This window comes from Theropithecus gelada, chromosome 5 (assembly GCF_003255815.1).
Source record: "Theropithecus gelada isolate Dixy chromosome 5, Tgel_1.0, whole genome shotgun sequence".
NCBI classification, from domain to species: Eukaryota; Metazoa; Chordata; class Mammalia; order Primates; family Cercopithecidae; genus Theropithecus; species Theropithecus gelada.
The window spans coordinates 39443842-39460534 of NC_037672.1; the positions used below are offsets into that span (position 1 = coordinate 39443842).

At 42.9% G+C, this 16693-nt stretch overlaps 1 protein-coding gene and 1 pseudogene across 4 annotated transcripts in view; one reads left to right on the forward strand and one right to left on the reverse strand.

Annotated features, from left to right (window-relative positions):
• RBM47 (RNA binding motif protein 47) overlaps positions 1-16693 on the reverse strand; it is a 206562-nt gene that overhangs the window by 67033 nt on the left and 122836 nt on the right. The window lies entirely within an intron of this gene.
• On the forward strand, positions 1400-2025 carry LOC112624424 (annotated as a pseudogene).

The following is a 16693-nucleotide window of genomic DNA, read 5'->3' on the forward strand; positions in this document are numbered from 1 at the left end:
CTATATTCATAGATGACATAGTCAATTATATGCAAAAACCTAAGGAATCCATTAAAAAATTATTAGAACTAATAATCAAGTTCAACGAGGTTGTGGGACATAAAAGCAATATAGAAAAATCAATGATAAATTTCTATCCACGAGCAATGAACAAACTAAAATATAAAATTAACAAAGCAATTTCATCTACAATAGCATCAAAAATAATACAAGTGTTAAAACTACAAAACGTTGTTCAAAGAAATCAAAGATCTAGGCCATCTATTAAAAATACAAAAATTAGCTGGGCATGGTGGCACCTGGCCAAGACACAAGAATCACTTGAACCTGGGAGGCGGAAGTTGCAGTGAGGCAAGATCGCGCCACTGCACTCCAGCCTGACAAGTGAGACTCTGTCTCACACACACACAAAAAAAAAAAACAGAAAAAAAAAATCTACATAAATGGAAAGACACTGCTTGTTCATGAATAGAAGACTTAACACTGCTAAAACGACAGTACTCCTCCACCTTATCTACAGAGTCAACACAATATTCCCATCAAAATTTCAGCTAGTTTTTCGGAAAAAAATTGACAAATGGATCCTAAAATTCATAGAGAAATTCAAGGGGCCCAGAATAGCCAAAACAAACTTGAAAAAGAACAAAGCTCAAGGATTCACCCTTCCAGGTTTCAAAATTTACTACAAAGCTACAGTAAACAAGACAGTGTATATAGGATGTGGAAATCTTAGGGGAAAACCATAAGGTGCGGGGAGGGTGGGCAGCATGGTACTGGCATAAGGATGACCATAAGACAATGGATTCAAAATGAGAGTTCAGGGGAGAAAACCCAAAACATACACGTGTGGTCAATCCATTCTGGACAAGGGTGCCAAGACTATTTGATGGGAATAGTCTTTTGAAGAAATTATGCTTTAATAACTGGATATCCACAATGCAAAAGAATAAAGTTGGACCCCTCATTCATATCATATACAAAAATTAAATCATTATAGATCAACCACCTAATAAGAGCTAAAACGGTAAAACTCTTGGAAGAAAACATGGGTATAAATCTTCATGACCTTAGTTCAGGTAGGCAGCAGCCTTTTAGATATGACATGTTTCAAATATGATAAACACAAGCAGTAAAAGAAAAAATAATGAAATTGGCCTTTGTCAAAATGGAAAGCTTTGTTTCTCAAACAACACAATTAAGAAAGGAAAGACAACTTACAAAATGAGAGAAAATAATTGCAGATTGTATATTTGATGATAGCCTTGTATCTAGAATGTATAAAGAACTCCTACAACTCAATAATGAAGAAGACAAATAACCCAACTTAAAGATAAGTAGAGTCTGAACAGACATTTCTCTAAAGCTACACACACTCTTTGGTCTCAGCTGCAGAAGCCAAATGACGAAGAGAACATCATCGTCTGGAAAGCATCGCAATAAGATGCACACGATGTGCCACCACTGTGGCTCTAAAGCCTACCACCTTCAGAAGTCAACCTGTGGCAAATGTGGCTACATTGCCAAGTGCAAGAGAAAGTATAACTGAAGTATCAAGGCTAAAAGTTGGAACACCACCAGGACTGGTCATATAGGACACCTAAAAATTGCATACTGCAGATTCAGGCATGGATTCTGTAAAAGGACAACACATAAACCCAAGAAGGCAGCTATTGCAACATCGAGCTTATCTTAAGAATTTCAGTGATTAGTCAGGCAATAAAGGTTCTGATTTAAAACCTGAACCTTAAAAAAAGGCTAGGCATGGTGGCTCACGCCTGTAATCCCAGCACTTTGGGAGGCAGAGATGGGCAGATCACTTGAGCTCAGGAGTTCGAGACCAGCCTGGGCAACATGGCGAAACCTCATCTCTATGAAAATACAAAAACATAGCCAGGTCTGGGGGTATGCGCCTGCAGTCCCAGCTACTTCGGAGGCTGAGGTGGGAGAATCACTTCAGCCCTGGAGGATGAGGCTGCAGTGAGCCATGACTGTGCCACTGCACTCCAGCCTAGGTGACAGAGCAAGACCCTGCGTCCCGTGACACCTCTCCTGTTCTGATCATTGTTTCCAAGGAATAAAGCTCAGGCATGCAGCTGTGGATGCCAGGATGTCCATGTTCCATGTTCTCCCCTAATTTCATTTCAGACTAGAACCTTATCACTAAAAACCTCACCATGCAGAATTATCTTAAAGAAGTTTCCTTAGGACACAATTTTTATGTCCCAATGGCTGCCTGGCTTTGTGTCCCAGCTCTTTGTTCTCACAGTGAATAGCTTTCCAAGAAAATGCTTTCCTGGTCCCTGTTCACTCAGCACTCCCTCCATGACCTGTCCCTGATGGGGTGTGTGTGTGTGTGTATGTGTGTGTGCACATGAGTGTGAAGTGTGATGAGGATGGGAATCAGGGGGCTGGAGCATCGCTTAACTGAGCAATGCATAATTAGCCTCCCTTCCCAGCCTCGGCAGGCAGCAACTCCCCTGCATCTTCTCCCCTTCCACTTCCCCTCCTCCATCACCCTCATTATCTCAATGTTGCTTTCCAATATTCCCAAGCGACCAAGCTAAACAAAGCAAACATTAGGCAAAGGAGACAGAAAGAAAACAGGCTTTGGAATGTGGCACAGAGAAGCTCAAAAACTAGCCCTGTCGCTTTCCACTTAGGAACTCCAGGCAAGCCTACGATGTCAAATTTGTGAAACAAAGATCACACAATACCCAGTTTTAAGAAATATTTATAGGGTTCCCCCTATGAGCTGGATGCTGAGGTTACAACCTGAATGACATATAGACTGTCACTGAAAAACTCATAGTGTAGTAGGAGATATAGAAATGCAAACCAATTCCAATGCAGTGTGATAAAGGCCATGACAGGTGGTATTAAGGAGGTGGGAGGGATTCTCTTCATGGTTGAGAAGGAGGAAGAAGGCATTCTGGGGTGGATGTAAGACTTCAGTAAGACAATGTATCCACAGAACGCTTGGCATATGGTAAGTGTTCAAAGAATGTGAAGTTCTTTCTTCACAAAGAGCCATAGGAACGCAGAAAATAAAATTTGTATGTTTTGGCCTGGCACGGAGGCTCACACCTATAATCCCAGCACTTTGGGAGGCTGAGACGGGCAGATCACCTGAGGTCGGGAGTTTGAGACCAGCCTGGTCAACATGGTGAAACCCTGTCTCTACCAAACATACAAAAATTAGCCAGGCATGGTGGTGGGCACATGTAATCCCAGCTACTTGGGAGGCTGAGGCAGAAGAATTCCTTGAACCTGGGAGGCGGAGGTTGCAGTGGCTAGGATCACGCCATTGCACTCCAGCCTGGGTGACAGAGTGAGGCTCTGTCTGGAAAAAAAAAAAAAAAAAAAAATTAGCCAGGCATGGTGGTGCACGCCTGTCATCCCAGCTACTCCGGAGGTTGAGGTACGAGAGTTGCTTGAACCCAGGAGGCAGAGATTGCAGTGAGCCATGATCGCACCACTGCACTCCAGCCTGGGCAACAGAGTGAGACTCTGTCTCAAAAAGAAAGGATATTAATTATAATAAATTTATTATATAACAAACTAATGTTGATGTCTTAGGGTTAATATTGTGTATTTTAACCGATAATTCTAACTTTGCCAAAGAACAATGGTCAGAAATTCTTGATTCTTCCTTCAATAGACACATATTTATTGACCCCCTTCTATGTGATACCAGGTAACAGAGACACAAAATCGAACTTACAACAAGTTTACAGATGACTCGGAAAGACAAAACAAGTTCTCAATAATACTCGGCAGAACGGCATGTTGCATTTATCCACCCTCCCCACCCCACCCAGTCATTGCTTCAGAAGTTTTCTTGTTCTTGAAATAAAGCAGTGAGATAATGTTAACATGAGTCCCTTCTGATCAGACCTTTCCTGTACTTGTATGCTAATTTCTAGAACTAGATATTTAGAAATGACTTCCCCTTGGTGAAAACAAGAAATGATAAAGTTTTTCTGTAGAGACAAGTCAAATACTTAGTGTTCTCAGCGCAATATCTTGCTAAAGCTACCATTTACCGAGTGGCTTAGCTGTACAGAAATAATCCGGACAGTCAGTAATCTGTGGGAGGGCAAGGAACAAGGTGTCATTCAGCTTTGGGGGCAACTGAGTCTGTGGGGTAGGATGTGGAGATTCCGAAACCAGAGATCAATAAAAGCACCACATTGAGGAGAGGGCTCTCAGGTGTAGCGCGTATCTGCTTTCTCCTGCGTACTCACCTTCCCAAGTCTCCCAATAACAGACCCCTCCAAGCCCCAGAAGCTAGGGACAGGTCCAGGTGTGATACCATGAGTGTGAATCAGAGTCCTTTGGGGGAATTTCTCATCCTGCAGATGGGATTGCTATAGGTTTTCCTTAGGAATAGTAGAAAATAAAACCAACACAGAGAACACATAGAGAAAAACAGTCCTGATGACCAAAGCATGTCATGCTGCGTGCTTTGGAATTTCCAGTTAGGTAAATATATATGTATAAACATAAACTGATGCATTCATTTGTCGATTGATTCCTTAAGCTACTTTTAAAATTTTCTTTATTTTTAGAGATAGGAGTCTCACTATGTTGCCTAGGCTAGTCTTGAATTCTCCAGCTCAGGCGAACCTCCTGCCTCAGTCTCCTGAGTAGCTGGGACTACAGGCATGCCCCACCATGCCCAGCCCTTAAACTAGTTTGGATTAGGTTTCTATTACTTGCAGCCAAAAGGTCTGAATTAACAAAGGGCCTCACTCTGGCTCTTCCTTGGTATATATTACTACGGGGATGGGATGACCAAGGTCCCACAGAAATCTCATCTGATCCACTCTTCCTATCTATTTTTCCAGGTCTCATGAAAAATTGTCATTTTCCCTCCTCAATTTGTTCCCTAAAACTTTACTCAGCCAGACAGGGTGGCTCACGTCTGTAATCCCCTTGGGAGCCTGAGGCAGGTGGATCACTTGAGGCCAGGAGTTGGAGAACAGCCTGGCCAACATGGTGAAACTCCGTCTCCATTAAAAATACAAAAATTAGCCAGGTGTGGTGGCAGGTACCTGTGGTCCCAGCTACTTGGGAGGCTGAGGCAGGAGAATCGCTTGAACCCAGAAGGCAGAGGTTGCAGCGAGCCAAGATCACAACACTGCACTCCAGCCTGGGTGACAAGAGTGAAATTCCATCTCAAAAAAGAGATGACTCAAAAAAGTTTATGACTCTTTCCCTGTACTGAAAAGGACATCTAATAATTTCTACAGAGTTTTTGGGATAACAGAAGAGTGGTGCTAATCTAACATTTCTTTGAAGAGGCGTGCTAGCATTCAGACTGAAAATTGACAAAGCACATTGCAATCAAAGAGGGCTCCTCCTGGAGGTTCCTTATTTATAACTTCTGAAAAGTGGTCACATTGCGTGCGCTCTCTCTCTCCCTTTCCTCTGTAGTAAAAGCTAACAGAAAATCCTCAAATTCATGGAGAGAACCTTTTTCACTGATTATAGCTGATTGCCGCTTACGTGCTGCCCTGAAAAGCCCTCTTGCCTGTCGATCCCTTGTCTGTGCCTAATGTGCGGACAGTGTTAATTGAGATGGCTCAAAGGACTAAGAAACAATTGATCATCCCCATCTTTCTATTCCCTTTTATTTCATCTGCCTTCTCCTGCTTCCCTCTGATAAAAAAGGCAGAGAGAGCGGACAAGAGTAAAGAACAAAACCCACAAGGAGGCAACTTTTACAGGAAAGTGTGGAAAATTCGTAAGACTTTTTGACTAGGGTTAAACCAGATCAGCACCTGTGTTGTGTGGGTTACGCAGCGGCTCACTCACAAATCAAAGCAAGGCTACCAGCAGGAGTGATGGCTTCCAAACTGTCACTTGGTCTAAACTATTCTGTAGCTTGGCTAGAGAACTTAAACACACACACACACAGACACACACACACACAAACCTAGAATCTTTATAGGGTCCTGGGCTGCAAGAGTTTTTAAAAGCACCCTCTAACACTGCCCCAGCCAGATGAGTCTAATGTGTAGCCAAGGCTGAAAAAAAAAAAAAAAAAAAATCACTTGTCTATGCAGACATTCATATAAACGCTTTATCCAACCATTGCAATTGTTCAGCCAATTTTGGCTATAACCAAAATGGCTACCAACCAAAATGGCTACCTAGGCTACTCTGTTTCCTCTCTACCAGCAGATAACTACAGCGATCACTGTTCAAAGTTTACTGTGTGTCAAGCTGTACAAAGCACATTACATACATAATCTCTAATCTTTACAGCCACCCTGGACTGGAAAGTAGTACCATTCCTGCTATTAGCACAAGAAATAGAAAAATGTCCAGGCACAGTGGCTCACGTCTGTAATTCCAGCGCTTTGGGAGGCCAAGGTGGGCAGATCACCCGAGCTCAGGAGTTCGAGACCAGCCTGACCAACATGGTGAAACCCCATCTCTACTAAAAATACAAAAATTAGCCGGGCGTGGTGGCACATGCCCTATAATCCCAGCTACTCAGGAGGCTGAGGCAGGAGAATCACTTGAACCTAGGAGGCGGAGGTTGCAGTGAGCCAAGATCACGCCACTGTACTCCAGCCTGGGCAATAAGAGCAAAACTCATCTCGAAAGAAAGAAAAAAAAAGAAAAGAAAAGGAGAGAAAGAGAGAAAGAGAAAGAAGGAAAGAAGGAAAGAAGGAAAGAAGGAAAGAAGGAAAGAAGGAAAGAAAGAAAGAAAGAAAGAAAGAAAGAAAGAAAGAAAGAAAGAAAGAAAGAAAGAAAGAAAGAAAGAAAGAAAGAAAAGAAAGAGAAAGAAAGAAAGAAAGATGGAGCTGTTAAAGAATTTGTCCAAGACACAGCAAGATCTGAATCCCGGCTGGCCTGAACTCCCAAGTTCGACCCCTCTCCACTATAAAGATGGTCCCTCACTTCGGTGTGTCTTTACTTCTGGCTTTACTTTTTTCCTGCTTCTGACAAAATCCAAAGTACTTTCAGTTCATATCCTTCTAATATCCTGCCATGTGTACAAATACATGACTATTTAAATTAACTAGCAAAGGGTCGGTCATGGTGGCTCACATCTGTAATCCCAGCACTTTGAGAGGACAAGGTGGAGGATCGCTTGAGCCCAGAAGTTCGAGACCAGCCTGGCCAACACAGTGCAATCCCCTTCTCTACAAAAAATTAAAAATTAGTTGGGTTTGGTAGTGTGTGGTCTGTAGTCCCAGCTGTTCATGAGGCTGAGGCTGGAGGACGGCTTGAGTCCGGGAAGTCAAGGCTGCACTGCAGCCTGGGCAACAAGATGAGACCCTGTCTCTAATAAATAAATTTTTAAAAAATTTTAAATAAATAAATAAAAATAAAAACTAGCAAAAACCAGAAAAATACTTATGAATTCAAAGTAAGCCTCTCTGGCCAGGCACAGGGGCTCTTGACGGTACTCCCAGTACTTTAGGAGGCTGAGGCAGGAGGATAGCTTGAGCCCAGGAGTTCAAGACCAGCCTGGGCAACATAGGGAGACCCTGTCTCTACAGAATATTTAAAAAAAAAAAAAAATTAGTCAGCTGTGGTGGCACATGACTACAGCTCCAGCTACTTGGAAGGCTGAGGCAGGAGGATCACTTGAGCCTGGGAGCCTGGCAGGTCAAGGTTTCATTGGGCCATGATCACACCACTGTCCTCCAGCCTGGAGGACAGAGCAAGACTCTGTCTCAAAAACAAAAACAAAACCAAAGTATGGCTCAAACCTGTAATCCCAGCACTTTGGGAGGCCGAGACGGGCGGATCACGAGGTCAGGAGATCGAGACCATCCTGGCTAACACGGTGAAACCCCGTCTCTACTAAAAAATACAAAAAACTAGCCGGGCGAGGTGGCGGGCGCCTGTAGTCCCAGCTACTCGGGAGGCTGAGGCAGGAGAATGGCATAAACCTGGGAGGCGGAGCTTGCAGTGAGCTGAGATCCGGCCACTGTACTCCAGCCTGGGCGACAGAGCGAGACTCCGTCTCAAAAAAAAAAAAAAAAAAAAAAAAAAAAAAAAAAAAAAAAACCAAAGTAAGCCTCCTTTATTTTGCAAATAAAATGCAAGTGCTTGTTTAAAAGCAGAGACAAATGTTGAAAGCTGTTAGCAGACCAACTTCAAAATTCTAATGTCCATATGTAAAACGATCATACTTCACCGAACAAGCTGGTTCTCCTTAGTTTGATGAATATACAATTGGTTTGGGCCATATAACCAGAGGTGAGCCTTCCAGTAATGCACACCCCAGAATACCGGTTACATAACATAGATGCTTCTTTAAATTCCCTTTCCTGAAGATACTTATATTACTGGTAAATTTAGGAATTCCTCTTAGGAATTCTTGGAGAGCACATTATAGTACAGCATTCTATTAAAAATTGCTAAGTATTGGCCAGGCGCGGTGGCTGATGCCTATAATCCCTGCACTTTGGGAGGGATCACCTGAGGTCAGGAGGTTGAGACCAGCCTGGCCAACATGGGGAAACCTGTCTCTACTAATAATACAAAAATTAGCTTGGCATGGTGGTGCTTGCCTGTAGTCCCAGCTACTCAGGAGGCTAAGGCACGAGAATCGCTTGAAACCAGAAGGCAGAGGTTGCAGTGAGCCAATATTGTGCCATTGCACTCCAGCCTGGACAACAGAGAGAGACTCCATCTCAAATTAAAAAAAAAAAAAATTGTTAAGTATGACAATTGATGTCCTAGCTTTTGATTGCAAGAAGGTATAAGGCATTTATACATAGTGCCTAAAAATACAAGTTTTCACTTCTAACACAATGTATATATGTGACTGTGATTTGGTGCCTTTACAAACTGGAGGTGTTACAGCCTGACCAACATGGAGAAACCCCGTCTCTACTAAAAATTAGCCGGGCATGGTGGCACATGCCTGTAATTCCAGCTACTCGGGAGGCTGAAGCAGGAGAATGGCTTGAATCTGGGAGGCAGAGGTTGCAGTGAGCCAAGATTGCACCACTGCACTCCAGCCTCGGCAACAAGAGCGAAACTCCGTCTCAAAAATAAATAGGCCGGGCGTGGTTGCTCAAGCCTGTAATCCCAGCACTTTGGGAGGCCGAGACGGGTGGATCACGAGGTCAAGAGATCGAGACCATCCTGGCTAACACGGTGAAACCCCGTCTCTACTAAAAAATACAAAAAACTAGCCGGGCGAGGTGGCAGGCGCCTGTAGTCCCAGCTACTTGGGAGGCTGAGGCAGGAGAATGGCGTGAACCCGGGAGGCGGAGCTTGCAGTGAGCTGAGATCCGGCCACTGCACTCCTGCCTGGGCAACAGAGCGAGACTCCGTCTCAAAAAATAAATAATTAAAAATAAATAAATAAATAAATAAATAAATAAATAAAAGAAGACTTAGCTGAATGGAAAGAGGAGTGATAGATGGCACAGTGTAGCAAAACCTTAATAGCTAAGAAATCTGTGTGATGGGTATATTGGAATTTGTATTTTATTCCCTCTAAAATTCAACATGTTTGCAATTTTTAAAAAACAAAACCAGTTAGTACATACTTACACGAAGAGTGCAAAACACAGAGGGCTAGTCAAAGTTCTCTTAAGGTTTTGAAATAACATTCTGTGATTGATGTAATGGCACTCCTATTTCATTAAAAGTAGGTTAGGATATAGATTTTCTTTTATAAAATTAAGGTAAATCTAATTTCAATTATTAGAATTTTGTTTTATTTTATTTATTTATTTATTTATGTATTTATTTATTTATTTTGAGATGGAGTCTCACTCTGTCGCCCAGGCTGGAGTGCAATGGCACGATCTTGGCTCACTGCAACCTCTGCCTCCCAGCTTCAAGTGATTCTCCTGCCTCAGCCTCCCGAGCAGCTGAGATTACAGACACATGCCACCACGTCCAGCTAATTTTTGTATTTTTAGTAGAGACAGGGTTTCACCATGTTGGCCAGGCTTGTCTTGAACTCCTGACCTCATGATCCGGCAGCCGCTTCGGCCTCCCAAAGTGCTGGGATTACAGGCGTGAGGCACTGTAATTAGAATTACAGCCTGTTATTAGAATTTAAATAATTAAGTTCTATGACTCCTTGGAATAAATTAGATAAACACAGGTCACAACTGCAGGTCTTAGAACCATTAGGTTAATCATATTATAGAGTATTCACTCACTCATTCATTCGCTCATTCATTCCATAGATGTGTGCTTAATGCCTCTCTTTTGCAAGATCCATAATAATATAATTATAACCCTCTACAAACGTTTTTTAGCATAAAGATAACATAAATCCCTAAAACACCTTTGTATTTAAAATTCTAACATATCCCGTTGTGACATTAAAAAATAGGCTGGCAGCGATGGCTCACACCTGTAATCCCAGCACTGTCGGAAGCCGAGGTGGGTGGATCACCTGAGGCCAGGAGTTCAAGACCAGCCTCGCCAACAGAGTGAAACCCCGTTCTACTAAAAATACAAAATTAGCCGGGCATGGTGGTGTGTGCCTATAATCCCAGCTACTTAGGAGGCTGAGGCAGCAGAATCACTTGAACCCTGGAGGTGGAGGTTGCAGTGAGCTGAGATCGTGCGACTGCACTCCAGCCTGGGCAACAAGGGTTAGATTTCGTCTCAAAGAGGGCTGGACTCAGTGGCTCATGCCTGTAATCCCAGCACTTCCGGAGGCCGAGGTGGGCAAAATGCTTGAATCCAGGAGTTCGAGAAAAGCCTGGGCAACAAGGTGAAACCCCGTCTCTACAAAAAGTACAAACATTAACTGGGCGTGGTGGTGTGTGCCCATGGTCCCAACTATTCTGGAGGCTGAGGCAGGAGAATCACCTGAGCCCAGCAGGTCGACGCTGCAGTGAGCCATGATTGTGCCTGGGTGATAAAGCAAGACCCTATCTCCAAATAAAAGTTTCATCTACTTGACCCTAAACAACTTGCCTTAATTTTGTATTTAATGAATTGGTCATAGGTATAGCCTATGTGCAAAATGGCTTTTTTTTGCACATAAACTTTAACATTGCACATAAACTTCTGAATTTTACCAAATGAATGAGAAGGTAGTTTATCAAATAAATGAATTAGAAGTCATTTATCAAAATGATTTAGCACATGTTCTTATGCTTTCTCAATACATTTAAAACCTGATTGACTTACCAGATGTTCCTTTAACCCAATTTTTTCAGTAACATTTAAAACCTGATTGACTTACCAGATGTTCCTTTAACCACAATTTTTTCAGTAACAAATCTATCACAGAAAACACTGACCGTGGTCGTGACATTCTTTGGTTTTCTATCACGTCTCTTACTCAGGTTTCACTTGTTTCTGAATTTCAAGTTCTAAGTTTTGAAAAAATATCTGCAAGTCAATATTTAAACTGGCCACTGGCAATGCTTATGTTCTTCATTAAGTTCCTCAATGTTAAAAAAATAACAGCAATATAAAACAAGTGATCCCAGGTGACTGAAGTTTTAACTCAGAGTCCAAATGCTGCATGAAGATCAGCTAGCTGATGGCTTCATTTATCATCTTATGTAGAAATATGAAGACAAAGGTTGTAATAAAATTTGGATGATTAAAAAAAAAAAAGTTGGATGACAAAGAAGATGTGGAAAGCAGAAAGAGGATGAGTATGCAACACCCATTTAGGTTCAGCTGCTCATAGTTATAACCTCAGAGGGTGGAGAGATACACGGCCCATACTTCACATAGTCAGATGCTGAAAACAAGTATCTAGGCCAGTGCCGTCCAACAGAGCTTTCTGTAATGATGGAAACACTCTGTATCTGCACCGTCTAATACAATAGCCACTGATACGCACATGCCCCGAAGCCTTGGCATTGCACGCAGCTATGGGCTACCATATTGGACAACACAGGTCTGCGTTCATAGCGCAGCTCCTGGACAGAAGAACGAGATTTGGGGCAGAGTTAGATCAGTAAGTCTTAGAAATGCTGCACCCACCCTGTGGATGAGCTAATCTAACTAGTGCCTTTTCCATTGCAATGGTGAGCAGAAGCTTCCAGTATGCTTTAATACACTATTAGAAATGTGTGATCAACTTTTCTCAAGAGTCAACAGATGCTCAGATGAGAGTGAAATAAAGCTCAGAAACTCAAGTGACCTATTTTCAGTCTTTTAGTTCTTGTCCAGAGGCAGAATTCCCTTCCTGACGCTGACATTAATTACCCATTCAACACCACCACAAGCCCCACAGCGAGGCCCTCGAATACACATATCTTCTTCCACCCATCTCCCGCTTGGCCTGCCTGAAGGTTTCCATCCATGGAGACCTGAACACTAACATGGTCTAGAACCTCCATACGGGCCAGTCAGCTCAACAGAACGAATTTACAGAGGCCAAGCTTGAGCATTTTGTAACTGTTTCTGACATAGGTCTAAAGCAGGTTGGACTGCCTGGCTTCTTGGATGACAAGGGTGGGTAAGTCACATTGGACAAATCAACTGTTATATTGTTTTCATGTTGACACATTTCCCACAGCAAATTTGTTTGATGTGTCCTTATTATTCTGTTCAAAAAATGGAGTCCAGAACGTCAGTTGGTGAATACAGCCTGGTCTGAATTGAAGGGAAGTCAAGCATGAAGGAGGAAGTGGACTGAACTCCCTGAATGCTGTTGAGAAATGTTTTCCCAGCTAAGACAGAGCTTTTCCCATCTCTCTGGTAGGGAGGGGTGAGAGGAGGTGAGGAAGAGAGGCCAATGAGTGTGCTTGTGAATCAGTAAGACTTCAATGACACAGAACTTGAGAAGAGTTGAATTTGCTGGGCACAGTGGCTCAGGCCTATAATCCCAGCATTTTGGGAGGCTGAGGCAGGAAGATTGCTTGAGCCCAGGAGTTCAAGACCAGCCTGGGCAACATGGGGAAACCCCATCTTTACAAAAACATTTAAAAGTCAGCCAGAGTCAGCCGGGCATGGTGACGTGCACCTGTAGCTCCAGCTATTCAGGAGGTTGAGGCAGGAAGATCACTTGAGCCCAGGAGGTTGAGGCTGCAGTGAGGAGTAATCGCACTGCTGTACTCCAGCCTGGGTTGAGAGAGCAAAACCCTGTCTGAAGAAAAGAGGGCTGGGCGTGGTGGCTCATGCCTACAATCCCAGCACTTTGGGAGGCCAAGGCAAGATGATTCTTTGAGGCTAGGAGTTCAAGACCATCCTTGTCAACATAGTATAACATTGTACAACCCTGTCTGTACAAAAAAAAAAAAGAATGGAAAAAGAAAATAGTTGAATTTGTTAAGCCTGGACAGACAGAGGACGGTGTTACAGCACAGGCTCAGAACCAGTGACTAAAGTCTGACATTTGTATCTTCCCTCCTCCTTCACTTCCTATCGTTGAAACAAGCACTACAAAGACATGAAATCAGAACCTAAAGCTGAGAAGAAAGAAAAACTGTCACAGGAGTATGATGAGTCTGCATTAGGCAAAGGACTCTCCTGACAGGTGGCCTCAAGGTGGAAGGCGGCTGGGTAGATGCTTTTGGAGGTGCTGATGGCCATTAGTAGGTGGTGGGCATTGGGAAGAGAAGGTGTACTTCACACCATGGATGAGGGGATTATTCATGAAAGGTGATTTGCAGGTTTGCCTCTAAGGGAGGGCAAGAGAGAAAGAGGAAGAGTGGGTACCAGCAATGCCAGTCCTGGACATTCTGAAAAGATTCAGAGGATTCAAGTTTGAGAAGTGCTACTAGCAGTGTCCATTGGAAGGTCAAAAAGGTGAAGGCGAAGGGCAGCAGAGAGAGTGACTGTGGTTACCCCTCGCTGCTGCCCCTCACCTTGGACAGAGTTTACTGTCATTGTCTTGTAGATTTGCCAGCAGAAGGCTTTTAATTATTTCAGTTATTTTTAGAAATAATATGTATTATATGCTGCTTCTCATTATATAAGAAACTCATGGAAAGCATGGAAGGGCCTCAAGAGGGGGGAGAGAAAGAATATAGTAAATATATTACACACAGACATATACACACACACATACACACATACATACACACACACACACAGAGGTATGGCCAGAGATTTCATATTAAAGACCATAGGGAAGCAAAAGAGGACATGAAAATAAGCATAATTAAAAATGAAATTAGGCTGAGCATGGTGGCTCACACCTGTAATTCCAGCACTTTGGGAGGCCGAGGTGGGAGGATTGCTTGAATTCAGGAGTTCCAGGCCAGCCTGGGCAACATAGTGAGACCCCCACCTTGGAAAAAAAAAAAAGTGAAAAAAAAAATTTTTTTAATGAAATGGTATATGCTCTCATTATGTGTGGGAATTAGAGTGCTCAGATTCTTCAGAGATGGTTTGCTATTTTGCATTCTGTCTTTGGAACAGAATTCCATTAGTGGGGATATTGCAAATGCTTAAATGAGTTAAGCATTTTTAAGGTTCTTGACACACATTGACATGCTGTTTTCTGAATAAGGCATACTTATTTGTGTGGCCATCAGGCATGTATGAGTAAGCTGGGGTCTTTCATGGAAGGGAAATGGTACCTCTCTGTTGTTTCCTTTTTTTTTGAGATGGAGTCTTGCTGTGTCACCCAGTCTACAGTGCAGTGGTGTGATCTCAGCTCACTGAAACCTCCACCTCCCAGTTTCAAGCAATTCTCCTGCCTCAGCCTCCCCAGTAGCTGGGATTACAGGCGCCCACCACCACACCTGACTAATCTCTTTGTATTTTTAGTACAGACAGGGTTTCACCATGCTGGCCAGGCTGGTCTCGAACTCCTGACCTCAAGTGATCCACCCGCCTCGGCTTCCTGAAGTGCTAGGATTACAGGCTTGAGCCACCATACCTGACCCTCACTGTTGTTTTAATTTGCAGGTTATTTGTGAGGTTGTAAACCAGTATTTTTCTTTTGTGAATTAGACTGTTTATTTCTACTCCCCTCCCCACCTCAGCTTCTATGATAAGACCTTGTTAATAGAAATTAAATTAAAAAAATATTGGATTACTTATTTGTGTTGAAAGTCCCACCCACCAAAAATTATCACCATTTAATTTGTCCACATTCTATTCACATTCCTTATTTTTGGTCATGGTTTTTGTATGGCCTAGATATAAGTCATTTGTGAGATATCTGCCAATGGCAGATTCTTTACCAAGAAGTACTCGCGGAGGACCAAGGACTGCCAACCTCTGAAGACAAAAAATTGTTGTTTGTATTTTGTTTCTCAGAATAAGTACAAGATTCCTTAATTTTCCTTTATGCAAAGATAAAGATTTTTATCTTTAAAAGTTGCTGGGCTATCAGTTAGGCATGGTGCTGCATGCCTGTAGTCCCAGCTGCTCAGGAGGCTAAGGTAAGAGAATTGCTTGAGGCCAGGAATTTGAGGCCACAGTGGCTGTAATTGCACCACTGCACTCCAGACTGGGTGACAAAGCAAGATCTTGTGTCTAGAAAGAAAAAAAAAAAGAAAGAAAGGCTGGGCACAGTGGCTCACGTCTATAATCCCAGCACTTTGGGAGTCTGAGACGGGCGGGTGATCACTTGAGGCCAGGAGTTCAAGACCAGCCTGGCCAACATGGTAAAACCCTGTCTCTACTGAAAACACACAAATTAGCCAGGCATGGTGATATGTGCCCGTGTTCCCAGCTACTCAGGAGGCTGAGGCAGGGGAATCGCTTGAACCTGGGAGGCAGAAATTGCAGTGAGCCGAGATCGTGCCATTGCACTCCAGCCTGGGCAACAGAGTAAGACTTCATCTAAAAAAAAAAAAAGTGTAACAAAAAAAGATGCTGGACTAAAATTTATAAGCCAGCATTCCCTGGTATTTAATTTTTCTATATCCAAATCAACGTTATTTCCTAGAATTTAAAAAAATATATATTTTTGGCTGGACATGGTGGCTCACGCCTGTAATCCCAGCACTTTGGGAGGCCGAGGTGGGTGGATCACAGAGGTCAGGAGTTCGAGACTAGCCTGGCCAACATAGTGAAACCCTGTCTCTACTAAAAATGCAAAAAAAAAAAAAAAAAAATTAGCTGGTTATTGTGGTGTGCACCTGTAGTCCCCAGCTACTCAGGAGGCTGAGACAGGAGAATCACTTGAACCCAGGAAGCAGACGTTGCAGTGAGCGAGACCACGCTACCAGAGCCTGGGCGACAGAGCAAGACTCTGTCTCAAAAAAACAAACAGCTTACTTGTCATTTTATGTAGCAAAAAAAGCCCTTATCATATGACAAGTCAATCTTCATTGGGAGTTGGGTGGGCAGTGAGCTGTAATCTTCATTATACAGTCTTTCTCTGACCTATCTATTATCAAACAACAGCAGTGATGGTACAGACAAATTGCTCTAATACTCTTATTAAAAAATGAAAGAGTAGGTATTTCTTATGGCTTTACAGTAAGAAGCCATTTTATTGGAAGAGCAGAATAAAAGTCTTTGTTTTGTTTCTACTCCAAGTCCAGGTTTGCAGTTGTGATTGACAGCGTTGGCGCTTACTTAAACAATGGCTAATTTAAATGTTTCACAATCCTCAAGGGAAAAGAATGCCACCTGGGACAATGTTCAATGTCTTGAATTCACTATTAAGTAAGAGTCCGGTTCCGTTTATGTATGCAAACTTCCCTCCATGGAATCCTGTTCAAAGGCAAGGCAAACTGAGATCTACTGGACACCTGTGATGTGCCAGATACTTTCATACACTGCATATTATCTCAATTAACCCCAACAATAACCACCCACGGTT